Source organism: Acinonyx jubatus, chromosome B4 (assembly GCF_027475565.1).
Source record: "Acinonyx jubatus isolate Ajub_Pintada_27869175 chromosome B4, VMU_Ajub_asm_v1.0, whole genome shotgun sequence".
Taxonomy (NCBI): Eukaryota; Metazoa; Chordata; class Mammalia; order Carnivora; family Felidae; genus Acinonyx; species Acinonyx jubatus.
Window position 1 is genome coordinate 91,499,098 of NC_069387.1, and position 27,460 is coordinate 91,526,557.

A 27,460-nucleotide genomic window follows, 5' to 3' on the forward strand; every position below is an offset into this window, starting at 1 on the left:
CAGGGACCCATCATACAAGACCACCAATTTTACTTTATAAGTAATGAGTATATTAACACAAACATGTAGATATTTTGGAGTAGATTCCAACATTGACATTATTTTTTTAAATATGAGGCATTTTAAAGTAATGCCTAGCTTATAGTGGGAAGCATTATGAGCTTTGGGCACTGGCACAGACGGCTGGTAATAATAGGTTACTGTCCTCCGCCATTGGGAGTTTCTCACGGTAGAGGCTGAGAAGTGCTAGTATGGACAAGACACATACATGGCATAGCACATGATATGTGGAGGCAAAGGCAAAGGAAAGGAGGTCCAAAATGCTACTCCCAGTCTCCATGTTCTGGTCTCCCTTGTCATCCATACTCTTATGTTGTTTTTATTTTTTGTGCTAATTAGAAAATCTGTCATTAGGACACTCCACGTATTGCTTTGTCCTGATAAGTCATCCTTGACTTTGTTCTTTGTCTTAACCCCACATCTGATCCATCAACAAATCCTGTTGCATTTACATTGGAAACGTATCCGGAATCCACAGTGTCACCACCTCTACTCCCAGTACCCTGGCCCAAAGCTCACCTTCACTCCCCTGCATTGTCTCAGGAGCCTCCTAACTGGTTTCCCCATTTCAGCCCTTGCCCCCACAGTCCACCCTCAACAGCAGCCAGAGGGACCATGTTACAACCTACATCAAATTATGAGTGCTCCGATCAAAACCCCCACTGACATCCTTTCCCCCTCAGACTACAAGCCCAAGGCCTCCAAATGGCCTATAAGGCCCATACAGTCCTTTCCAGCCACCTCCTCTGTTCTCCCTGCCCTCACCATTCCCCAGCTACACTTGCCTCTTCACTGTTTCTGAGCAAGCCGAGCCCCTTCTTCCTCAGGGCTCTTGTACTTTCTATTCCCTCTCCCTGGGATACCCTTCCCCCAGACATCTGCATGGCGTTCCCCCACTCCCCTCCAGATGTCCACACAAATGTCACTTTTTCATTGAGTCCTGTCCTACCTTTGCAAAGCCCTTACACGCCCTGCTAGCATATCTGACACACCATGTATTATACTTGTTCACTGCCTACCTACCTCCACTAAAGTGTCTGTTCCACAAAGACAAGGATTCTTATCACTTCATTTATTCCCCACACCTTGAACAGTGCCTGATACTTAGTTGGTAGGCAAGAAATAATAGCTGAATGAATGAATTTGGTAATCTTTGGCTCAGAAAAGTTTGGTTTTTTTTTTTTAATAAAGCAAAGATCAAACTAAACTGCCTGCCAAGAGCCAAAGAGAAATTGCATTTAAATAAAATTTAAAGCAAGTTGCATAATTTGTATAGCATAATTTTACTGTTTAAATGATATATTTGGGTACATATTATAGAACACTATATGCGAGCAGTTTGATAAATATACCATACATAGGCCATGTGATATACTCTTATGTGAATGTTTGTAATTGCAGGAACAAAGTTCTGGAGAAATACATACCAAACCACTGGAGAGTGGGAATGAGGTTTGAGGGAGCAAGAGAAGACTAGCTTTACTTTTACCCTTCTCCATTAGTCGAATGTTTTATAACAAAAATATATTATTTTATAATTGAAAAAGTAAAAGATCTGAAAAGACTGGATATCAGTCTTATTTCTATTGAAAACTTTACATTTTCATTTTTAGCTTCTCACAGAACGATTTCCTTTGGATTTAGGGCCTGTGATAATTTACATGATTGTAAGTCTCTCAGGAATTCTTTCGTAACTACTATAGAAAATATTACAAGTGTTGGTGCCATCCAGAAAGCAAAGGATTATGATGCCTTTTTACCCCCTTTGGGTTGCATTTTTTTAAAAGATAACTTGTTCCAATTGGCATAGTTGTGAAATGAGAAATATTACATACAGGATTGCCGCAGTCCACATTTTCTGCCTATCTTTATGCCCCACATGTTCTTAAGATTTCTATCACCTCAGTATCTACAATTTCCACATCTGTAGTATAACAGCGTGGTGCAATAGTCCTTTGCAATGCTGCACACCAACAGAAAGAGGCCGTGCCCTGCCGCAGTTTCGCAGTTTCGCAACACGCAGGGTCTTTCTGCCTCAGTTGGGCAGATGACCAGAAAGGCGAGACAGGATTTTTAAGGTCTCCACGCAGGGACCGGGCCTGTCAGAACTGCAGTGGCTCCACACAGTCAGCAAGGGACACTGTGTGTGCCACAGTTTGCCTGCGTCCCTCTGGCTCGTGTTTGTTGTTGAGTTGAGCAATCTGGGCTGTTCACAGGGCAACGGAGACTCCACTACCTAGCACATCTGGGTTCCCACTGCAGCGCTACGGAAGAGTTACTTCTGCCTCTCAGTAACCACGCCCTTTCCCAGGCCCCGCCCGCAGGAAGTCAGGCAGCGAGGGAGGAGGCATCCCAAGTTGTGGGAACCCCACCAACTCCAGTACTACTGACAAGATCTACTCCACCCCTCACTCGAGAAAAGGGCTCAGAACCAGCTTTAATCCTCTCCCCCATCCCCCAGCCCTGAATGGCTGACTTGGATGGTGTTTATACTCATGTTTTCATACTTAAGGAGGTTTTGAGGGCAGGGATCAACTCAGTCATCACTCAGACTACACACAAGAAGCCTCATGCTCAACTTAGATGAATCAGGTCATGCAAATGGTGGGGGGAGGGGGGGAATAGATAGTATTTTATACATATGTGGAGAGAGTGCAGAAGAGGGAGAGAGACCTAGAGATTTTTTTTTTAATGGTAGCAGTGATTGCCAAGTACTTGGTTTCATTTGCTGCTACAGGGGTAGCCTTGGTACACCCTTTCTTAAAGGTAATTTGACAACATGTATCAAAAACCTTAAAGATGGCTCATATCTACAGTAATTCCATTTCAGAAATTGAATCTAAGGAATACAAGATGTACATGCAAGAGTATTCTTTGGTAGGTTCCATCCATAGGCATGGAATACTTTAATATTTTAGAAGGTAGAAGGGTTTTTTTAAGGGCATGAGGTGGTGTTCATGATAAATGAAAAAGCCCCTATATTTATGTAAAAATGTACATATCCTATGTAAAAATATACATGAGAGAGGGAGCACTCCTTTCTCTTGAACTACCCTCTACCCTTGGCTACTGAGCACAGCACTCTCTCTTATTTTTTCAAATATTTACTTATTTGAGACAGAGAGAGAGAGAGTACATGCAGGGGAGGGGCAGAGAGGGGGGTACAGAGGTTCCAAAGTGGGCTCAGAGCTGGCAGCACAGAGCCTGATGCAGGGCTCAAACCCTTGAACATGAGATCATGACCTGAGCAGAAGTTGGATGCTTAACCAACTGAGCCACCCAGGTGCCCCCCCCCTTTTTTTTTTAGTCTTTATTTATACACTCTCTTCTAATTTTCTTCCTAGTCATTGGCCACTCTCTCAGTTTCCTATGTGAGTCCTCCCCCTCCTCTTTCCAATGGCTACATATTGGAGGGCCTCAGGTCTCAGTCCTCAGACTTCCTGTCCATCTTTACTTAACTCCCTAGACAGGTCCCATCTCTTTTCCATCCTCTTAATGCAGATGATCCTCAGATCAGAATCCCCAGTCCCATCCTGTCCCAGAGCTCCCACCATGTCTCCAACTGCCTACTCAAAATCTTCACTGAAATTTTCACTCAGGCTTCTCATATCCAAAACTGAATTCCTGATTTCCACAACCACATCTCCCTTACACACAGGCCTGCTTCTTGGTTGTTCTCCACCACTGTAAATGGATCATTTCACTGAAAATGGAATTGGACACCATCCTTTTCATGCCTGCCTTCCTTACATCCAACCCATCAGCAAATTTGTTGTTTCTATATTCAAAATGTATGCCAAATCCAACAACTTTTCATTGTCTCCACCACTCACCCCTCAGCCCAGGACGCTGGCATCTTTCCCCTAGACTTCTATATCAGCCTCTCAACTGGTCTCTCTGCATCCACATTATGTGCCTACAATCCATTCTGCACACAACAACCAGTGATCATTTTTTAAGAAATAAGTAAATCAGATCAGAAGGCAAGAAATCCATAACCAAAATGTTAAAGTGATCCAGGAATGATGAGATTATAAGCTGTTCTTGTTTTTTGTCTGTTTCTCTGTTGTCAAAGTTCCAACAATAAACATGTTTCACTTTACTAGCAATAAATCAAAATGTGTGTTTTTTTTGAAAAAACAAAATTATATCAGGTCTCAGCCTGGAATGTCAGGAGTTTATCTCCCATGAATCAGTTCTGGCCGACCAGGACTGAACAACCTACAGAGCAGTAATGAACGCTCAGCTTCCAAAGGTGGCAATGGAGCAACAGAGGACCGTCCTCAACTAAAGTGGCAGACACACAGCACTTGTGATGCCTCTCCTCCCCCCCCCACACCAAGTGCAAGGCAGACTTCACTAAATGATTGTTACCATTGCCAGCTGAGCTTAGATGGAGACTCAGAATCCTTCTCAACACTTCAGTTAGGATTAATACTTAAGAGGAAATGTATTAGTCATTTGTAACAAGCATTCTGTCTGAAGATTGAGAAATTATTATGCTTTCTCTTAAGTAAGCATAATGCACTAAATATTTTCCAATCAGTCTTATATCTAAAACCTCATGTATCTTTGCAAAACCCCATAAGGTGAGTAGGGAAGATATTTTTATCCCCCTTTTAATGGAAATGAGAGCCACAGGGGTGAGAGTCACACACAGCAGAGCTCTGGTCACCTCACTGCCGCTCCTGTGTGCTTTTCCATGGTTCCTATAAACCTCTGCAGGCTATGAGAAAGGTGAGAACCACACACCAGACCCTGATGCAGGAGAAAGGGAGGTGGGGGCCAGCGTTAGCTCCAAATCTGAGCAGAGATGGACTGTTTCTAGATAATGAGTAATTCATTACTATTAACAACTTGGAAAGTAAATAGTGGTGAAATAGGTGAAGTTCACAAATTTCACAACAAAAGCCATCATCCTCTTCAGGGGCAGGGCCTCTGAAAGGCCAACATGTTTGTTGGTTACCATAGCAACCATGACTGGACAGTCTTCCATTTGACCTATTCTGAAGTAGCTTTTTATTTGGGGCTCCCAAGCCTGCAAAGAACAGATTGCTCAAGTGGCTTTAGCATCTTTTCACACTTTCTTGTCACCTTCTCTATAGTCGTACGCAGGTTCAATGACCAAGAAAAAGAAAGCATTCACATGACTGCCATGAAATAGAATACAAATGCCCACTGCTGTTCCATCTGTCTGAAGTAAGCAGCTTGCACCATCAGCCACTAAGCAATTCTGATTGCCATCAGAGATAGTGTGACCCCTGTCCTTGGCAAGCCAATTAATAGAATTTCCATGGTAGGAAATAAGTAGAGAAAACTGTTCCCAAAGGAATAGTCATGGCACTCTAAAACAGAAAAGACTAGTGAGAAGATGGAACTGTTTGTAATGTGGTCCTGCGTGTGGCAAATGGGGTTCATCTTCTCTTCAAGCTCCCCTTCCATTCCCTTCCCCCACACATACCTCCCATTAACTGCTCCACCTCTCCCCACCCTCCTTCCACACTCCCACAATCAGACACCCAGAGGCTAGACCCTTATAATCTCTTCCCACATTTTTGCCTTTTTAACTCTAGTTTTAAGATGAATTGCTGCATAGCTGAGCAATTGCAAGTGAGAGGGGCCATCGGTGAGCCAAGGCATTTTTTCTTCCTGATATCACAATAAGAATGCCCCTAGTATATATAGACTGGTTCTGCAGGGGTGAAGTGGAGGCAGGGAACTCTAGAGCACTCGGGTTGTGCTCTCAGCCCCACCTATTCCACACACCCCACCCTTCCACCCCAACACTATGGGTTTCCAGAATCCAAAGCTCTGTTTCACTTTGCTGCAAGAATGGCCTTACTCTCCCCAAACCTCTGCCCTTGCTGCTGGCAAATGAGAGCCTAAGGCTTTCAGGTGGTCTGGGTAAAAGGGATCATGCAAAGTGATGTTGTTGAAAGAATGGCCGCTGAAGTCAAAACACCAGGATCGGAACATAGTGCTGGCCCCCTTCCACTTGTTCATCAAATGTGTGGACTCTAATTTCCTCTATGCGATAATAATTGCCATAAAGTATTATGCACTCATGTGATATTAATACAGCACTAGCATAGAATACCATCTATGCCAATTATAGACGCTAGAGAAGTCAAGTGATATGAGAAAAACAAAGTGCAGTTTAGCTGAATAAAAGAAATGATCAGTAAATTGCTTACAGGGTGTGCCTAAGTGCCATGCAACCCAGTAACAATTAGGTGTTCTATTAAATACGTGCCAGGCTAAGTCTGTTGTAAATTTAATTCAATTGTGATCATTGGATTTATGCAGGGCCATTTGCTCACAATCAAAAACAAAACAAAACAAAAAGGACCCTTCCATCTCCATCTCCCCTCCAGGGAGAGGGGAAATGACATCCATAATGTGCCCCATGTTATCGTCTCCTGAGCCAGCTGTTCAATGTTCAGTCACACTTTCTGTTTTACTCTGTGCTACTTACACACCTCCTACCTCCGTCCATCCCATGGATTCTTAGGTTTGGGCAGAGGGAAATAGGCTCCTCAGGGACACCTAACAGCATGGCTTCCCTAAGGGGAGCTGACAGGCTGGGTCAGAATGGCTGGCATTTCTTAGTGAGAAGGACAAGACAAACAAGACCCAAGCAGCAAGTACACGGGGGAGAAGGAGGTTGTTTGCAGGAAGAAGTGCCAGTGGAATGAGCCAGAAGCTGTGGTCAGTTGCAGGGATTCCTGAAGGATAAACACCAAAGTGACAGGAGTCAGAAGCCAGGAGGAAGGTATCCCCAAAAGAAGGCCACCATGACAGGGCTGGGAAGCAGTGGGACTTTCCATCAGCTCAGCTTTCTGGAGCTCTCCCTTGTTGAGGGGGCTTCTTCTCCTGTCCTTACAATGCCTGAATCCTCACAGCAAGACTCTCAACTAGATCCCAAACAGGTCTGAGAAAAATGAACCAGTCTGGACAAAATGGCAGGGTTCAAGGGAAAGCCATGACTCCACTTTTCACATTAAAATTATAAAAAACAAAACATGTTCCCCCAGGTCACCAAATCGATGTCAGATCTACCATCATCCTAAAAATGGCAGCTCTGGACCCTGCTTCAGAAGTGAGGTTTCTCATCTGGGTCAAACACTAGAGGCTAGATATCAAAACATAAGGGAACATGATAACAAGGGGAGTATAGTTATGTGTATTGACTTATAGGATCCTAAAACAATAGGCTTGGAAGGAATCTGATACTCCACACCCAATAGGGAGAATATGGGTCACAGAGGACAAATCCATGCACAAGAACTCACCATGTGAATTACCCTATCCCATCCCACCCCATGCCTCCCCCCCACCCCCAAATATACAAATACTGTAGTTACACTCTGCCAATGCAGGGAGGCATATCCTCGTGTCATGTCAGCTCAAAACTTTCAGTGGGTTCCCATTGTTCTTGGAATGAAATCCAAACCCCCAAACAGGGTCTTCAAGGCCTGGCATGATAGGGGCCCTACTTGCCTGACAAACCTCATCATTTTGTGTTGCTTCCCACCTTAGTCACTCTGACTCAGCCACTCTGGGCTGCTTTCCATTCCTTTTCCCTGCCTCAGAGCCTCTGTACCTGCTGTTTCTTCCACCTAGACTCTGACAACACCTCTCTTCACGAATGGCTCTTTCTCATCCTCAGATCCCAGTTTCACTCATACCTCCCAAGAAGTCCTTCCACTCACAAAGTCATCCAGCAGATACTGAGAACCTGCAGTGGGCCAGGTGCAGCAGTGAACTGCAAAGCCCCTGCCCTCCTGGAGCTCACATTCAAGTGGTGGTGGGGACACAGACAATAAACAAAGCAGGAAATAGTGTACATACTCTATCAGGTGTGGTAAGTACTATGGAGAAAATAAAGCATACTTAGGAGTTAAGGGGAAAGAAAGGGGGTAGGAGGGAAGTATGATTTTATTTAAAGATCTTTTCCAATATTCTCTCTCTTAGCCTCTATTCCCTTCATAATGCCCAGCACAATGTTTAACTTTTTAATGTATGGATTTGGTTTTGTTTTTAATCTAAAATGTGAACACCCACTAGAATGTAAACTCCATGATGGCAGGAGGGAGAATTTGCTGCCTTATTTTCCGTGTATGCCAGCACTTATGCTTGGCCTGGTGGGTGCTTGATAGATTTATTGAAAAATGGGGGGAGAAAGGAAAACAGATAAAGAGTCAGAACTATGGGGAAGAGCCAAGGAATCAGAGAACCAGGAAAAAGATAAGGTGAGTGGGAAGGTGGTCTCAGTGGATATTACCCTCTGGTGGACTTTAACTGATTCGTGAGTGTGTGTGTATTGATGGAAGGGTGGAAAATGTGAGTAGAGGTTGGCTTGGGTTTATCCAAAGGATTTGACATGGAATAAAAAGAACAAACTTAAAGCTACCTCACTCCCCTAAGAAGAAGAAAAAGATGTGCAGAGTGATTGCTCAGCCAAGTGGAGTGAGAGGAAAGTTTGCACTTTGGAAATGGAACTGAGACACTGCCCTTGGAAGACAGTGACAAGAGGGGCAAATATTGGCCCTATATCCTTGGTGCTGCTCTCTTTGGGAGGTACATGTTCTTTGAAGGTTTTTAATGGGTGAAATGAAGTGACTTTAGTGAGGGTGAATGAAATGGATGATGGCAATATAAACTAATAAATAATGCTACAAAGGCAATCAGGCAACACAATTAAAAACTTCAAATGCCCGGTGACCTCCAAATTTTATTTTGGGTGTTTTAAGGAAATAATTCAAAATATAGAAAAGTTTTATGCCCCAAAATACCCAAAGATGTTTTTTAATTATTAACAAATTGTACAGGCAAAATAATCTTAAATGTCCTGCAATAGAAGATAACCAGAGTACCTCCACTTGATGGAAGAGTGTGCAGTCATTAAAAATGAAGTTTATGAAGACTGGTTTAAATTGAAAATACTTCATATACTGTTAAGAAAAACCATAAGAATAAGATATTTATATAATATGGATTCTAACATAATTTACATGATTAATTATATATATGCAGAATGGAAAACACAATATGATTAAAGCAAAGGTTAGGAGGAAAAGTTTCTAAAATATAAACAATTAAGGTTAAATTCACCTCCACAAATATTTATTGACCTGTGTGACATGAAGTAGGCACAGTGCTGTGCACTGAGAATAAAGAGAGACCCTTACAGATAGGACTAAACATACTGTATGGTGAGCTATGTGGCGGAAGAAATCTATGGGTTTTTTTGAAGCAAACAGGAGGACCTCCAAATTCAGATTTGGTAGGGAAATGGGGAAGGGCAATCAAGAATGGTGTTTTAGTGGGGAAAGTAGGATCTAAATTCTGAATCAGACAAAGAAAAGAGGAAAAGACAGATAAACACAGACAAGGAAACAAAAAGATAAAGAATAGAACCAAGAAAGGTGGAGAGAGTTCTAAGCAAAGTCAACAGCTTGTGAAAAAGACCAGAGACAGCAGGAGAAAGTGCAACTCATTTAAAGATTTGAAGGAAATTCCAATGAAGGAAATTTGGCACAAGTGTAATATGATAGGGACTCAGAGGAATAGGAAGCAAAAGACATAAGCAGAGCCAGCCCTGTTGAGTGGTTTGGATACTGAGGGCAATGGGAAGCCTTTGAATTGTTTTAGGATCTGTGTTTTAGAAATCTCTCTCCCCGGCTCTGCGACTAGATTGGAGGATGACTAGGCTGAAGGGAAGGTGGTCAGGTTTAAAAGCTGTTTCAGTAATCCAGGAGAAAGAGAAGGATGGATTTGTGTTTGAGTAAAGGGATTATGGGTAATTTTTTTACCTTCATGTTTCTCTAGTGTTTCCAACTTTTACTTAATGAGGAAATTTTTGTAAGATGTTTTAAGGAAGAGGAACTTTATAGTATTCTGCTGGGAAGTCCTTCTGAGCTTTTGGGACTATCTGCTAAGCCCAGGGCCTCTGTGTTTGTATAAGAATCCACACCCACGTGCCAAGCCATAATACCCTGGGAACCACCCACTGTCTCTACACTGAGAAAGTGGAGTTTACCACAGGCCAGCGACTCAAGGTATATTTGGCAGAAGTAACAGCATCTGAGAAAAGAGACAGAGGGCTTCCAGCTGATATATAAAACCCAAGTGTTCATTCATCAAGTTATTTATATATTCATTCACAACTATTGAGCACCTACTATGTGTCAGTCACTGTTCTAGACACTGGGGATATAGATATGAACAAAATGACAAAGTTCCAGTTACCTGTTCTAGGGGGCAAGACAGATCATCTACAAATAAAAATCTAGCCATGTACCGTATCTCATGGGAATGCACCTTGTGCCGTGCTCACTGCTACTTATTGACTAGAACTGTTTAGGAAACTTTGAAAAATAATTGCAGGTTGGCTGATTCATATTCATCTAAATGTGGCACCTGTCACACAGACCTATGTTGCTACAGTGTTTTTGACTGGGTTGAGGAACACTCTTTCCTAGAACTGTGTTTTCAAGTATCCATCTCATATGCATGCACGTACATTTACAAACATAAAAAATTTCTCCAAGCCTCTCCAGCCACTGGGTACAAATGAAGTTACAATAACAATAACAATTCAGATTTTATTCACGTGTCCTCCTATCATACAAGGAGGGATCTCGGCAATCTGTTCTCCCATGCTTATATTTGGGAGCATCCAAGGGCATCTCATGCGTGTTCATAAGCAGACTTCTTATGTTCTTGCATCCCAGCCTCATCAGTGATGTTTGGAATAGCATCTCACCCCTGCCCTTCATAAGAATTCTGCTTCCATGCCCAGGAAGCAATTTACAGAGATCCCCAAACTGCAACTGTGGAGGCAGGAAACTCTTTTCAATCAGAAAACAAAACAAAACAAAACAAAAAAACCACATACTCCTTTTGTCTAACTCTAGGGAAAGACCCAAACCGAGCCCATATTAATTGTTCAGGATTCTGCAAGCACTAGCTCTGGAGGTGATTAGCAATGTTTGGGTGTTCCCTGAGTAGCATTTTCTCACTCGGACCTTGAAATAACATTGCCTCTGGCCCTTTGTCTCAGAGTTCCTTGTAAAACAACAGCCCCTTTTGGTTTGCAGTCCACTCTACACTGACCCCAAACCTAGTCCACAGGCTGGACTGGGCCTTGTGCCTCCTCCACGCACTCTTCTCAACTCAAAGCCCCAAACATAAACCTCCCTTTCAGGCCAGGCAACTTGGCCGTGGCCCTCTAGGGTCACCAGATGGACCCAAACATGGCTAAATCTCAACTGAATGCAGGTGATTTGGAGAAAAGTCAGTTCAAACAGATTAAGCATGATTTAGGGGAGTATTAGGGCAGGAAAGTCCATCCTAGACCACTGAGAAAGGAGGAATTAACAGAGACGAGAACAGTCTAGAGTCAGTATATGCCACTGAGGACACTGTGCATCAGGATGCAGATGTCCCAGCAGAAGTCAGGAACCTACTGTCCTTCCTACCCCCCTTGCTGTGTGGCCCACTACTTCTCACACATGACCCTCTAGATGAGAAGCCCTGCTGTGGAGGATAGAAGGCCTCAGGGAAGGGAAGAAGGGAAGACAGACTGGTATTGCCAGGAACTATTTCTGAATTTCAGTTCTGGGGCTGTAATCCAAATTGTGTTTGATTGCAACCTTTGCCCTGAAGAGGTTCAGGGTTTTTTTCAGCTGGTAGTTTTTGGCCCCTACTCAGCACTAGAAGGTCAGTTCAGGAAACTGCTGTCACTTCCAAGGCCACTAATTGAAGTTCGTTATCTATACAGAGAGACCCCCACCCCCTGCCCCCGAAACAAGCTGGAAATCCTGAAGGGAGCACCCAAAGACAGAAACATGCATCTCAAAGGCCAGCTCAAATGCCACTTCCTCCATGAAGCACACGTGGAGCTCCCACCTCCCAGATCCAAACTCCTTATAATCAGTTTCTTCTTCCTATAAAGTTCTCCAAGACTTCGGGCTCTCCTCACCCCCCAGCATAGAGGTTTGAATGGCAGTTTCTTCTACTAGAGGTGAAATTCCCCATGGCAGATGCCAGACGTCACCCTAGTAGCCCCAGCAGCACCACCACACAAAGCCCCTCCTGTAACAGACACGTAGTAAGTAATTACTGAGCCAAGTAGGTTTCCAGGGGCTCACTTATAAAGGCCGTTTTCCTTCGGCCTTGATGTGGTAGGCCCCACGTCATAGAGAATTCTTATCCAGTCTATTCTATTCCTTAGGAACACAAGCCACAGAGGCTGGGATTCCTTGGCTCAGCACAAGAGCTCCCCAGTCTTTCTGTGACTCCAGCAAAAGTGGCTGAGGATTTTCTGGCACTGCCTTTTTTCGGAGTCCCCGTTGGCATGCATTATGGGTATTGTCAGGATGTTTTCCCGAAAGGGATAATGACCTACCCAGGGCTGATCCCCAGCCAGGCCACACCTCTATAACATCAAGACCTGCATCTGTTCTGATTGGTCAGAGCCTGTCCCTGGCCTGTCCCCCACGTCCCTAGAGTCCAGTTGTCCTGGATTCCCCCCACCTCCTGTGCATATCCTGCTCCCTCTTCCCTCCATCAGGCAGACCCATAATCATCCTTCAAAGTCTAGCTGAGGGTCACCTTCTGTGTGGAATCCTCTGGTCTCTCCTCCTGGCAGAGTGGGAGTGTGGCCTTGCCCCAGCACTCTACATACGGCACTCGCCATACAGCACTTACTCCACGCTGAAATTGCTGTGTGTTTCCACCTCCCGCACCAATTTGAGCTTACATTTCACTCATCTTAGCAGATCCAACAGTGCACATTGCCTGGCCGGAGATGTAGTGGCTCAGCAAATGTTTCTTGAATTAATGAACAGCATGACCCTTGCAAATATTTTCCAAGAGAGAAAGCAAGGAGATCCCCTAAGGCACTCAGAGTTCTTACTGTTTTGTTATGTGCAGGTTCGTGTCTTGCTTTTTAAATTTAAAAATAATAATGCCACAGGTTTATTGGGCACTTGCTAAGTGCATAATCATGTTAAAATCCTAAACAGCCATCTGAGGCGGAGGTTATTATTGCATAGGTTTACAGCTGAAAAAATGGAAATTGAGGGAAGTTAACAAGTATATCCATATTCATACAACTGGTAAGTGGGAGTCTGTTAGGTTTCAAAGCCTCCTCTCTCAGCCACCAGGCCTTCCACCCAGCCTTTCTACAGAACACGAATTACAATATGAATACTTTATCATTAAGCTATTTTAATGTCTTTATTATATAAAGACTAAAATTCGACGTATGGTTATACTACCTTGCTACTCAACGTGTGGTATACTCACAGCAATACGAGTATTATATACCAACACGAGTGGTATATTGGGAACTTGTTAGAAATGCAGGATCTCAGAAACCCTGGATCTACTGACTCAAAGTCTGCATTTCAACAAGGTTCTTCATCATGTATATGCACATTAAAGTTTGAGAAGCACTAGTTTAGATCAGGAGTCAACGAAGAATAGCCATGGGCAAAACCCAGCCCAGTCCCTGTTTTGTTTTGTTGTTTTTTGTTTGTATGGACCATGAGCTAAGAATGGTTTTCACATTTTTAAATAGTTGAAAATTTTTTCAGAAGTAAATTTATGACCCGTGAAAATTATGTAAAATTCGTATTTCAATGTCCATAAAAAAGTTTAATTGAAACACGTTCATTTGTTTACTTACTGCCTGTTGTTGCTTTTGAACTACAGTGGCTGGCAGGCTTGAGTAGTTATGGAAGATGTATGGCCCACAAAGATATTTACTATCTGGTCCTTTAGAGAAAAAGTTTGATGATCTCTTTCCGATTCCGTCCCCCACCTGCAGCCACCAGCTCATAATGGGCATGGGGGGAAAGGCAGGCAACACTTGGGAGGACTAAGGAAGAAAGAGTGTCCCCAGGCAGAGGCAGAGCTCAGCTGAAGCAAGGGTACTCTGGTGACTGATGGAAGGGGATTTGCCATGGAGCAGAAGTCCAGAGGGAGGAGGAGTGAGCTGAGCACATAGTATGGTGAGATGGGGGGGGGGGGGGGGAGGTGGTGAGAAAGAGGAAGCACAGAACAGTGAAAAGACCAGAGTATAGGAGAACACAGGCCACATGGGGAGGGAGCTCCTCAAAGGTGCAAGGGTGGCCAAGGCCAAGAATGAGAGGTCAGGTGGTGTTCTCAGCCTCAAGATTCCCCACTGAGCCCAGTTACAGTTGTTTTGAGACTGTGGCAAGTTGAAGGGTCAGGTGGTGTCCTAGTTGTTGAAATTGGCAGACTTTTCCTGGAGTTTCCAGACTGTGAGGGTGAAAGGTATCCCTAACAAATCCTAAACTTGATGTGAATAGGGACGAAATTAACTAGCTCTTTGCACCTTTATCTTGAGACAGAATCAGTTTTTTGCTTAAAGAGCTTGTTACATATGCAGACTCTCAGGCTCACCCAGAAGGTGCCTGATCCAGTGGGAATCTGTATTTTACAAGCATCCCAGATGATTTAAATGCTTTGAGAAACACTGCTTCAGTGAATGAAAGAACTCTGGAAGGAACCAGCTTGAATAGATCATGCCTCTAAAAGGAATCATTTATATGGGTAAGAGGCTGCCTTCTGGTTTGCGATGGTGTGTAGGCCTTCAGGAAGAAGCAGTGGCATTAGAGAGGAATTGATGGGCTCTATCTGCTAATACCAATGAGCAAGTGGTGGGGGAATGTCGAAGTCATCTGGAAACTCAAGGAAAGGCTGGGGATTGAAGCTAAAGGTTCTAATCCAGAGGATACCACCGATGGTCGTTTGATAGCCAGAGAATAGAAATACCTGCCTCTCCATGAAAAGATGCTCAACGTCGCTCCTCATCAGGGAAATACAAATCAAAACCACACTCAGATATCACCTCACGCCAGTCAGAGTGGCTAAAATGAACAAATCAGGAGACTATAGATGCTGGAGAGGATGTGGAGAAAAGGGAACCCTCTTGCACTGTTGCTGGGAATGCAAATTGGTGCAGCCACTCTGGAAAACAGTGTGGAGGTTCCTCAGAAAATTAAAAATAGACCTACCCTGTGACCCAGCAATAGCACTGCTAGGAATTTACCCAAGGGATACAGGAGTACTGATGCATAGGGGCACTTGTACCCCAATGTTTATAGCAGCACTCTCAACAATAGCCAAATTATGGAAAGACCCTAAATGTCCATCAACTGATGAATGGATAAAGAAATTGTGCTTTATATACACAATGGAGTACTACGTGGCAATGAGAAAGAATGAAATATGGCCTTTTGTAGCAACATGGATGGAACTGGAGAGTGTTATGCTAAGTGAAATAAGCCATACAGAGAAAGACAGATACCATATGTTTTCACTCTTATGTGGATCCTGAGAAACTTAACAGAAACCTATGGGGGAGGGGAAGAAAAAAAAAAAAAGGAGGTTAGAGTGGGAGAGAGCCAAAGCATAAGAGACTCTTAAAAACTGAGAACAAACTGAGGGTTGATGGGGGATGGGAGGGAGGGGAGGGTGGGTGATGGGCCTTGAGGAGGGCACCTTTTGGGATGAGCACTGGGTGTTGTATGGAAACCAATTTGACAATAAACTTCATATATTGAAAAAAAAAAGAAAGAAAGAAATACCTGCCTCTCCCTAATGGCATGAGCATCTCAAGTGATACTGGATAGGCTCAGGGTAACCATAGGCAGGTGGCAGATTTAGTATGTATTTATGTTGTTTTCTGACCTTTGTTAGATTTCACCCCCACTCCTACCATTTCTATGGTCTCATATGACTGCACGGTATATATATTTTCTCAGGTGCTAGATGGGGACTCTGTGCCAATTAAATTAAGATATTGGCCCTCAAGGAATCTCTGACACCAGGGTAGATATGCAGGGTAGATAAGCTGTGAACAGCTAATTTTTCACAAATTACAAAAATAAAAATATCAGGTAGCTTGAATACAAGGCATTGTCTCATATATCAATACTTCAGTCCCCTAAAATAGATGGGTAGGGAGAAGGACAGGATGGGAAATTAGTGCTTATTTTAATCTGCTTTGAAGCCACTATGGAAGAGCAGTTGTCTTCTCTGTTTTTGCGTTTAAGGAAACCATGCTGGAAGCAACTGCATTTGAGGCACAGCATGAAACATCTGTCCTGTTTTGGCTTCTCATTGAGATGTTGGTTCAGCTTTTGCAGGCAGCACCTTGCTGCCTTGAGACAAAAAACATTCCCAGGCTCTTTAAGCTATTATGTAGGGTTTCCATGAGGAACTGAGTGCATTTAAACAGACTCTCCAGCCCACCCAGGAATATAGGTCTGACCCTTAAGGATAGTAAGTCAGGGAGTCAGATCCAAGAAAGGCTGACACTCCCTGTCCAGTTATTTTTAAACCCCAGAGGCTACTTCTGCATGTGATATCACTTATGTAACTTCTCTTTGCAAGGACCCCTATGTGCCCCAGCCCACCCTCCACACCCACCCCTCCCCGTAGCATCAGCACAATGACACATGTGCAGCTCCACCCAGCTGTGAATTTGCCAAAAGTTTAAGAATGTGGACGTTGTGTAAATAAACACACAAAAATGAAATTGGCTTTTGTGCAACCAGCTTTCAGAAGTTACATTTTGTTCTTTTAGGTTTAAAATTTCAGTCCAATGGGATAAGAAAATAGCCCAAACTATATTACAAACCCAACTAAGAATTTCCATTACCAGAAATAGCATTATGTTACTTTTGGATAAAAGATTTTTAATTTATACTGCAGCTCCCATGTAAGGATATGACTATTAATCTAGAATAATCTTACTAGTTTCTATATGCTGGATTTATAAATGAGTTTATGAGTAAGACCATATATTAAAACTTTTAAATAAATTCTAACAGTAATTAGTGACCATCCATTCTCTAAAAAGTGGACACTAACTAATGGGATTTTGCTTCAAGGAATCTGGCCTATTAAATATGACATTAAAAATTCATCTATTTAAAAAGCTTCAAATGTCAATGAAGGAACAAAGCTGTCAAATGCTAGGAACATTTCATTAAGAAAACAACCTCAAACACTGATGGGATTTGATGAAGTTGGGGACTCAGACAAGCTTTACCTGCTAGTGAAGCAGCTATTGATATTGTTTACTGATATGTTTATTGTTTCCCACTAAAAGAGCAGGAAAACAGAAATATGGTGTCCTGAATTGAAATTTCTCCTTTTCTGTAGTTCTACTAGCCCAGTCCTATTATAAACAAAACCTGTATAGAACTAAATTAACATCAGCTTATGGAAAATCATGACATCAATACTATAGTTAATTTGATTAGCATAACTAGGCTAAGAGAAGAATACAATAGATAACATGTGTAGTAATTTAGAAGGGTCGTTTTAGCAATTTCTTTTAATCTTCCTACTACTAAGTGTTTTAGTAGGGCTCCTTTTGGCTGCAAGTAACAGAATGTCCCAATAACAGCAGTATAAAAAATAAGGTGTCCAGTTTCTGTTGCCACATAATAAACCATCCCCAAACTTAGTGACTTAAAAATAACATTTATTTTCCTCCTGAATCTGTAGTTTGGGAAGGACTTGGTGGAGGGAAGCTTGTCTCTTCTCGTTGACATCAGCTAGGGCAGCTTGAAGACTGAGGGCTGGAATCATCTGCAGACTGGTTCACTCACATGTTTGTTCATCCTTGATGGGGAGAGTGAAAGAGCTGGAGCCTGATAACAGCTGAGGCTCCTCAGGCATCACTATCTCAATGTGGTCTCTTACATGGTTTCTGCAGCATGGCAGCTTTGGTGTAAACTGACTTCTGATATGTCAACTCATGGCTCCCAAGTCGCACATGAGAAGAGGAATAATAAGGCAGAAACTGTATCACCTTTTATGACCTAACCTGAGAATCATGCAGTATCCCTCCCACTGCATTCTATTTGCTGGAAGCAACTCACTAAGTCTGGCCTATATTCAGGAGAAGGATCTTTTAATGGGAGAAGTGTCAAAGAATTTGTAGCCATGTCCTAAGACCACTACATAGGGATTTGCTTTTCATATACAATGCTAGAGGGAGGCAGTTCTGTATAATGTGGGCTCCATGATATGATAAAAACGAAGGTTTCTTCTATAAGTCTACTCTACCATTTTAGTACATTGGTGTATTATCTCAAAGTTGCTGGGTGACTGTTGTAGATTCAGGCATCACAACAATGGTCAAGACCAAAAGAAGTGGAAGGTGTAGTACCAGCAGCTTCTGGCCTCTTTGATCAGGAAATAAAAGATCCTTCCCAGAACCCTCCACTCCAGAATTCCACTTCTGCTGCATTGGCTGGAACTCTGTCAAAAGGCCACCCTTGCTTCAGAGGAAGTTAAGAACAGTGAATATTTAGCTTCTCCATTCTATTGTAGCAGTAGGCAAGGGCAGAGAAATCTGGAAATGGGCATTGGGTCAGCCAAGCCATGCTTCTGCCCTGATAAACCTCCATATCAGACCCATAAAATCACAAGTGGGAGGAGTTTCAAAGAGTTCCTTCTCCTCCCTCAGCCGATGTTAACAATGAAATGACCCAAATATGGTTAGCAAAGGGAGACTGCATCAGCTAATGAATGGTATCATTTACAGCTATATATTTGCAAATAGAATCAAAAGCTAGATAGTGAATTCAATGAATCCTTTATACAGTTTAAACAGGAAGCAGAACTAGGTCACCACAGAAACATTTGTCAATAAGATAGGGAGGACGTGGAGGAGAGGAGATCACTGACTTGTGATAAGATGTTAAAATTGCCTAGCAGATTACCTTAGGTTCAGAGGCCCAGGGCCCAGAAATAATTTGGGGACAGGGAATAATGAAACTATTAACTTATAGCCCTAACCCAAATTTTATATCTTACTTTATAGAACATTCCTTTTTTTTTTTTTAGGCTTCTGTTGTTCACTAGTGAGTAGAAACAGGAAAAATACTGAATTGATGTATTTTCTTTAACCCATCTGCAACAAATATTCAAATTTAAGCTTTAAAGTTTTATAACATTTAGCTAAAGAAAAAAAATCAAAATTCCTTTCTTTCCTCCCTGTAAGCACAGAGCTCCCCAGGTCTGTTGTCTCATGGTATGGTCTCAAACAAGTTAAAGAAATCACACTGCAACAGGCATTTTCTGAACCCTTTACTCATACAAGCATTAGCAAATGACCCCAACAATACCTAAGACTGAAAAATGAGACAACTGGATTTATTGATGCTGATGGTGTAGAGAGCTCTTTCCCAGGCAGATTAACAGACATTCATGAAAACACATGTGCTTGAGGGGAGATATGAGTATGAAAAAAGTATGTGCCGGGGCACCTGTATAGGTCAACTGGTTGAGCGTCTGACTCTTGTTTTCGGCTCAGGTCATGATCTTATGGTTTCCTGGGTTCCAGCCCAGCATCTGGCCCATGCTGGCATTGCAGAGTCTGCTTAGGATTCTCTCTCGTGCTCTCTGCCCCTCCCCACTCACACTGTCTCTATCTCTCTCAAAAATAAATTTTAAAAATTAAAAAAAAAAAACAAACAAGAAAAAAGTATGTGCCCACAGTGAGAATCCCAGTAAATCCCAGGCCACAGTTTGCAGTAAGTATAAGGAAATAAATGAGTGGTTAAGTCTCAGAGAAAATGGAATGGGGAATAGGAAAACATTTCCTTTATAATGAAAGAACTCTAACATAAGCAAAGTAAATAATTTCTCCAAACTGATATGGCACATATTAAACAGAAAAAAAAAAAGTCTAGGCATTCTCAAGCATTCCTGTTTATATTTGGGACAGAAAGTCATGCAGGTCTGCCACAGCAACTTCTGACTCAACGCGTCTCCGGAGGCAAGGGAAACCAAAACAAAAATGAACTATTGGGACCTCATCAAAATAGAAAGCTTCTGCACAGCAAAGGGACCATCAGCAAAACTAAAAGGCAACTGACAGAATGGGAGAAGGTATTTGCAAACAACATATCAGATGAAGGTTTATTATCCAAAATCTATAGAGAACTTACTAAACTCAACACCCAGAAAACAAATAATCCAGTGAAGAAATGGGCAAAAGACATGAATAGACACTTCTCCAAAGAAGACATCCAGATGGCTAACAGAAACATGAAAAAATGCTCAACATCACTCATCATTAGGGAAATACAAATCAAAGCCATAATGAGATACCACCTTACGCCTGTCAGAATGGCTAAAATGAACAACTCAGGCAACAACAGATGTTGGTGAGGATGCGGGGAGAGAGAGGATCTCTTTTGCACTGCTGGTGGGAATGCAAACTGGTACAGCCTCTCTGGAAAACAGTATGGAGGTTCCTCAAAAAATTAAAAACAGAACTACCCTACAACCCAGCAATTGCACTACTAGCTATTTATCCAAGGGATACAGGTATGCTGTTTCAAAGGGACACATGCACCCCAACGTTTATAGCAGCACATACTTTATAGCCAAAGTATGGAAAGAGCCCAAATGTCCATCGATGGATGAATGGATAAAGAAGATGAGGTATATATACATAATGGATTATTGCTGGGCAATCAAAAATAATGAAATCTTGCCATTTGCAACTACATGGATGGACTAGAGGGTATCATGCTAAGCAAAATTAGTCAGAGAAAGAAAATATCATATGACTTCACTCATATGAGGACTTTAAGATACAGAACACATGAACAGAAGGGAAGGGAAGCAAAAAGAATATAAAAACAGGGAGGGGGACAAAACATAAGAGACTCTTAAATATGGAGACCAAACAGAGGGTTACTGGAGGAGTTGTGGGAGGGGAGATGGGCTAAATGGGTAAGGGGCATTAAGGAATCTACTCCTGAAATCATTGTAATACTATATGTTAACTAACTTAAATTAAAATTATAAATTATAATTAAAAAATAAATTTTTTTTGTAAATTAAAAATTTTTATAAATTAAAAAAATAAAAATTAAAGTAAAAAGATATGAAAATACACAAAAAAAGTCATGTAGGTCTTTGTTCTAAACAACTAATCTGATCTAACATGAAATAGACATTTTTTTAAGGTTTATGCATTTTTCAGAGATAAAGACAGAGCATAAGTGGGGGAGGGCAGAGAGAAGGAGACACAGAATCTGAAGCAGGCTCCAGGCTCTGAGCTATCAGCACAGAGCCCGACACAGGGCATGAATTCACAGACCTCAAGATCATGACATGAGCTGAAGTCAGACACTTAACCAACTGAGCCACCCAGGCACCCCGAAATAGACATTTCTTAAACAAAATCATAAAACATATGTATGGGAGTTACCAGTCTTTTTTTATCACTTATAAGGTAATATTCTGTTTTCAATGTTTCTATCATCTGTACAATTTTAATTTTTTTTAACGTTTATTTATTTTTGAGACAGAGAGAGACAGAGCATGAACGGGGGAGGGGCAGAGAGAATGGGAGACACAGAATCGGAAGCAGGCTCCAGGCTCTGAGCCATCAGCCCAGAGCCCGATGCGGGGCTCAAACTCACGGACGGTGAGATTGTGACTTGAGCTGAAGTCAGACGCTTAACGGACTGAGCCACCCAGGCGCCCCATCATCTGTACAATTTAATTAGGAAGTAAAGAATCAGCTTATAGAGATCATGAGCCCACATGCCTCTTACTCATATTTCAAATTATAATCCTATTGCAATGATTTTTGATCCTCAAAGAGTGCAACAAAATAATGCATTGAACTTTTTCTTGTTAAAAAAAATACCAATTTAGAGACCTACTATAAGATACTTCAGATAGTCTCAAGCCAAGTAGCAAAATTCTAAAGTGCAGAAACTATCATAAACTTACTTTGTAACTCTCAAAAGCTACTGCCAACAGTTCTAGGCCCAGAATAAGTGTTTAGTTCATACTCACAAAATTTCATTGAATGTTCAACATCTCACAAACACACACACACACACACACACACACATATATACACATATATGTATATTCTTTGTGTATGAAAATATTTCTGAGATCAAACATTTTCCACACTAAGTAGAAATTCCCATTGGGTTGTAAATGAAAAGATTTATTAGATATTACTCAATTAGGTGACAATATTAATAGCCCCCATTAAACACTAATTTGCTCTTTATTCTGCAAAGACTAACACAGATGTAAAACAGGGGTTGGCCACCCTCAGAACATATGTCTAAGACAACAAGAAAGCTGAGAATAATTTGGAACATGAGCCGGTTGTCCTTTCCATACCTCCCTTTCCACTGCCAATTCTGCCACCGATAGAATTTAGCACTTTCCTATAGCATGTTCAACATCCTCAATGCTAGTAGTTTTGGGGTGTGTGTAGGATATGCGCGTACACCCACACGTTAGATCAATAAGCGTCTGTCAAGTGTCTGCTCCCAGGCATCATGCTGGTGTTACAGACACAGTTGCGAAAGGTGCAGCATTGGGAGTCCGGCTGTCTAAATTCACACCATCTCATCATTCACTAGTTATATGGCCTCAGCAAGTCCCTTAGCCTCTAAGCCCCCAGCTTCTTTGTCTGCAAAATGAGGGTGCTAATAATGCCTACCTCGTGAATCCCTTGTAAATATTAAATAACTCATACACAGAGCATGGCACCTACTGACTGCAACAAACTTAGCTAGCATCATCATCATTGCATGGTCCCTCAGTCTTTACCCATCAGTAACTAGAAGGAAAAGATTATTCCAATTTTTGTGCTATGGTAAGTGGAACTCATAAGAGAGGCATTTATCTCAACTTGGAATTCAAGAAAGGTCCCTGAGCTGAGAGTTGAAAGATGAGTAGATTTAGCCAGATGAAGAAATGTTCCGGAGAGAAAAGCTTCAGCAAAATCACAGGGAGCATGTTGTGGCAGGAAGTGGATATGGTTTGCTGTTATTAAATGAAGCTCAAGGTGGGGAGTGGTCAAAATGAGGCTCATGAGGAAGGTGAGGACCAGGTCATGAGAAGTCTTATATACCATGTAAACATGACTACATTTCTTTACGTAAACCAAATTTCCTAAGCTACGTTATATAAAGTACTGCTATTCATAGATATTTCATGAGATGTTCTTTGACATTCCTCAAAATAATAGCTTCACTATGACTTATGTCTGAAAGAATCCTCACTTTTACCCCCCGTGAGTGATTCACGATGCATACATTAGCATATTGAAGGCTCTGAGAAGTCCTGCAACAAAGGGACCTCTTTATCTTATGTTAGCCTGATTTTTTTTAAGTTTATTTATTTTTGAGAGTGAAAGAAAGCATGAGTGGAGGAGGGACAGGGAGAGAGGGAGAGAGAGACTCCCAAGCATGCTCCACACTGTCAGCACAGAGCCCAATACAGGGCCTGATCCCATGACACATGAGATCATGACCTGAGCCAAAGTAGGCCTAAAAGTAGCCTAATCGACTGAGCCACCCAGATGCCCTGTCATGTTAGCCCAATGTTTTTGAAATTGATTTTATTGTAGGACATTATTTTTACAGAATGCTGGGAGAGGTTTTCCCAGGTTTTAATCAAAGAATGAACTATATAGTTCAGCTTAGTAAAATCCCTCTAGATACAGGGATACATTCAAAAGGAGCACTACTGGAGAGCATGAATGAGATGATGGTGCTCCAGGATGGAGGAGACGGACAGATTCAATAAGTATTCAGGAGGTAAAATCTGTAAGTTTTCCTGATGGAGTGGAGTGAGGGAGACAGCTGGGCAGAAAGACCTAGCTTTCTGGCTTGAGCCAAAAGAATAGTAGTGCCACTTACTTCAAAAGGAATACAGAAAAATATGATGCAGGCAAAGGAATGAGGCATGGATCAGGTAAAGAACTTAGCTTTGAGACTTCCCAGTGAAATTATATGTAGTAATTAAGTCAACAAACCATTCATTATTCAGCCCCAATCCAAACTGGGATCATCTGACAAATAATTCCCTGGTCGTCCTAGTCAAAATGTCAAAGTCAATTCAAGATTTCATAATGTGCTAATTTGAACAGCAGATTTACCGATAATAAGATCAGAATTTAGACATATTAAAAAGCTCAGGGTTTTCTTAATGCATTTCCAAAAGTAACCCCACTTCAGGACCTCTGTATTTGCTGTTCCCTCTGCTTCCCGTTCTCTTCCACCTGGCTCTTCCCCTGACTGGCTCCTTTCCACGTTCAGGTCTCAGCTAGAAATGTCACCTCCGTAGGGAACCCTTCTCTGACCACCTCATCTCCTCTGTGATTTATTATCCCAACGCCCTGTGTTATTTCCTTCATATGCTTGTCATTAGCTGAAATTATCTTGCTTATTTAGTTGTTTACTCATTATTTTTTGCATCTTCCCTTCTGGATTGTAAACTTCATGAGTGCAGGGACGTATGTCTGCCTTATTCATCGCTCCTTCCCCATTTCTAGAACAATGTTTGGCACAGAGTAGCTTCTTGGTAAATTTTATTTTTAATAATTGGATTCATTTTCAAAAACACTAGCACACAGTCTTGGACTTTTGGAAATCTGCTCAAGTTTATGGTTCTGAAAACAAGTAATTTTCTTGCCTAAAATCTCCAAGAGTAAAACAGAATTTTAGATTTAAATGAAAGCTAATTTCAGTATATTTGACTCAGAATTAGCCAAATATACTTAATCCTACTAATTATCCTCTCTCACATACACTCTTTAACCTAGTTATAGTAATATAATAAGGAATTAGACCCTTGATAGAAGTTGCCAAGTGTCATGTTTTTAAATAAAACAAGCCCTCAGGAGTTTGGAAGGGAGCCCAATAGACTCAGAGTTCAAAGCTTCCAGATCCATTTACATGTGGTAGCACTAAGGAAAGGCTATCCTACAGAGTGTTCCTATGGACAACATAGAAAACCAGGTTGTTATTTTTTTTTTTTTTCGAAATTCTTCAGTTACAATCCAGTGAAAATAAAATGCGTAGGAAAAATGTCCAAGGTAATCAATACAGCCTCTTTAAGGGTCAGATGCTTTCAAAACCACAAGGGGAAGGGTATACATTTCTGGTCAGTTCTCTTTCTAGATGGTTTATTCAGCAATTTGGAGATTTTTATGGGGTTATACCAGTATTTTCATTAGTAAATTCTTCTAAGTGGAAGGAAAGGGGGAAAGAGTCCTATACCACTGCCCTACCTAGCACTGCTACAGAGAGCAGTTGCAGAGCAAGTAAAAAGGCTCCGTACCTAGAGCTCCCAAAGACATTGTCCTATTATGGACAGTCTGGAAGGAGAGGAGGGAAGCTGGTGGGTGCTGGGACAGATCAGGGCCCACACAGAACACAGGGTTTGAGGCAGCAGCAAGGATCACTCAGAAAGGGCCACTCTCTTCTCTTGGATCCTTTCATTTCTGCTGCTTTTGCCCTTCTCAAAGTGTAGTCTGCAAAGTCCTGGGGACACTTTCAGGGGACCTGTGAGATCAAAACTACTTTTATAATAATGTTAAAGAAGGATTTGCCTTATCCACTATATGGATTTTTACACTGGTGGTGCCAAAGTAATAGCGGGTCAAACTGCCAGCACGTTAGCACAAGTCAAAGTGGTGTCACCAAACTGTAGCTAATGGTCACGATATTCTCCAATATTCTTCACCACCACAAACTCAAGGGGAGGGAAGGGGTGGAAAGGAGAGGAGAGCAGAAAGAAGGAAGGAAAGGAGGGAGGGAAAGAGGGGGTAAGGGAAGTTAGTTTTACTAAAGAACGTCTTTTGTGGGTGCCTGGGGGCTCAGTGGTTAAGCATCTGACTCTTGGTTTTGGCTCAGGTTATGATCTCATGGGTTTGTGAGTTCAAGCCCCAAGTTGGGCTCTGCGCTTATAGCATGGAGGGTACCTGGGATTCTATGTCTCCTCTCCCTTCCCAGTTCACACTCTCTCTCTCAAGATAAATAAATAAACATGAAAAACAACTTTTTAAAAAGAATGTCCTTGGTGAAACATTAAAAATTGTCAGTTTTATTAATTCTCAATACTTCAGTGTAGGTCTTTGTGATATTCTGTGTGACAAACTGGGAAGCACACATGAAGTATTTCTGCTCAGGTAGCACAGTTGTCTCCAAGAAAAAATCTTGTGTTAGTGTTTGAGTTGCAAGCTGAACTAACCATTTTATTTTTTCTTTTCATGAAACCCCATTTTTACTTCAAAGAACAATTAGTTAAGATTTAGGTATTGGCAGGCATTTTCTTGAAAATGAATAAAGTGAGCCTGTCACTTCAAAGAACATATCTGGTAATACCTGTTGTCCAATAACCTCTAAGAAACTACCTGTTGTGGAGATTTGGGGTAGTATCTACAACTATTAAAATACTCCTTCCTTTTCCAACTATATATCTCTGTGATGCTAGATTTTCTAAATATACTTCAACAAAAACAACATATACCAGATGGAATGCAGAGGCCAATATAAGAATTTAGCTGTCTCCTGTGAAGTCAGACGTTAAAAGGATTTGCAAAAAATCCCAAAAAAATTTTCTTTCTTTGGAAAAATAATTTTTTTTATAAAAAGATGTTATTTATGTCACATGTGATGGGTTTGTTATTATTGTTTTCAAATGAACTAATATTTTTTTAACGTCTCAGTTTTGACTTCCAATACAGTTAATATCCATAGATATAACCCAAAGAAACAAAACTTCTTTGGGATTCTCAGTTATTTTTAAGAGTGCAAAAGAATCCCAAGACCAGAACCTGGTACAATAGCTGGTTATAATAGAAATATGTTACAGAACTATGTAAGAGAAATAGAAAAAATGTATGATAAAAATATATAACAAAAATGCAAATCATACATTTCGAATAGCATAAATGAGATCATTTTCATTCTACCACAAAAGAGAGTTCCATTATGCAGTTAAAGTAAAAATTCAAGTAGTAGAGCCTGGTTTGCTACCTAGCATGTCCTCAAAATAACCAAAGTGAAGTGATTCTTATTTTAGCCATTCTGACAAGCGTGAGGTGATATATCTCCTTGTGGTTTTGATTTGCATTTCCCTGATGATGAGCGATCTTTGGACATGGCCATCCCTTGGTCATCTATGGGTCTTCTTTAGAAACATGACTGTTCATGTCTTCTACCCATTTTTAATTGGATTATTTGGAGTTTTTTGGTGTTGAGTTGGACAGGTTCTTTACACACTTTGGATATTAATCTCTTTTCAGATCTATCATTTGCAAATATCTTCTCCCATTCAGTGGGTTGTCTCATTGTTTTATTGATGGTTTCCTTTGCTGTGAAAAAGCTTTTTATTTGGGTATAGTCCCAATAGTTTAATTTTGCTTTTGTTTCCCTTGCCAAAGGAGACATATCTAGAAAAATGTTTCTGCAGCTAATGTCAAAGAGATTACTGCCAATGTTTTCTTCTAGGAATTTTATGGTTTTAAGTCTTACAGTTAGGTCTTTAACCCATTTTGAGTTTATTT